This window comes from Doryrhamphus excisus, chromosome 15, assembly GCF_030265055.1.
Source record: "Doryrhamphus excisus isolate RoL2022-K1 chromosome 15, RoL_Dexc_1.0, whole genome shotgun sequence".
Classification (NCBI taxonomy): domain Eukaryota; kingdom Metazoa; phylum Chordata; class Actinopteri; order Syngnathiformes; family Syngnathidae; genus Doryrhamphus; species Doryrhamphus excisus.
Genome location: NC_080480.1, coordinates 16,201,599 through 16,202,720, shown reverse-complemented (window position 1 = coordinate 16,202,720; position 1,122 = coordinate 16,201,599).

Below are 1,122 nucleotides of genomic sequence, written 5' to 3'. Positions count from 1 at the left end.
TCACAGCTTCCTGGCTGCTTTTTCTTTTATGATGATGTCATTAACGCTAATCCTTAGATCGGGACGTGGTCGTCATTGGAGATGAAAGTTTATTCCCATAGCGGTTGTCGTCATGTACAAATAATGATATTGTCTTTTTTTTTTGTGGTGTTTAACTCATATTGAGCGCCACCTTTGTTGCAATGCCGCCAATGTCCTCAAGGGGGTGCTGGTGACACCTACAGGTGCTGGTAATAACGTTAGCTTATTTGATTATATATACATTTCATAATGTGCTACAAATTCTTATTTCTAAATTGGCCACCTGATTTTGTTTTGTTGAGGCCACACAGCTAGGAGATCCGAGTTCGATTCCATGTCTGTGTGAAGTTTGCATGTTCTCCCCGTGCATGTGTGAGTTTTTTTCTCCGGGTACTCCGGTTTCCTCCCACATTCCATAGGCTCCATCCCCCTGTGACCCTTGTGAGGATAAGCGGTAGAATGACAATTGACAAAAATGACAATTTTATTTTTTTTTGTTTTTTTCTCATATTACAACTTTTAAAAAGAAAAAACAAGATTTTTTCATTAATATTTAATCTAAGTTACTAATCACAAGTTTATTTGAAAAAATTTAGACTGTTCTTTGTTAGATTACCATTTTGTTCTACCATTTAACAATATTTTGACTTTATTCTCGTAAAAATGCTAAAAAAAAAATTCTCGATTTGTACAGTTTTTTTTTCAAAATATTTCCACTTTCCATAATTATGACTTTACTTCCATAATATTTTTATTTTTTTTTATTAGCCTATTTACAATTCACCTATTGCATAGACGTCTCCAAAAATATAGGAATAAAAATAGGACATTTTAATGGGAATGAACAGGGATTTATGGTATATATTTATGATATAGGGAGGGTTACCAATAAATAGAATTATGAATGTGTTTTTCCCAGTGGTCTTGCTAAGACGAACAAATAAGAACTAAAGGGTTTTAGTCCAACGCCAAACTGATTAATTAACATATGGCCATCAAAAAGAGTGACATAATAATCACATTAGCATATTTTCTAGCCCAAAACAAGAAAGCCTAATTGCCTTAATTGGAGGGTTTTTAGACGACGGTGCCAATTGTGCG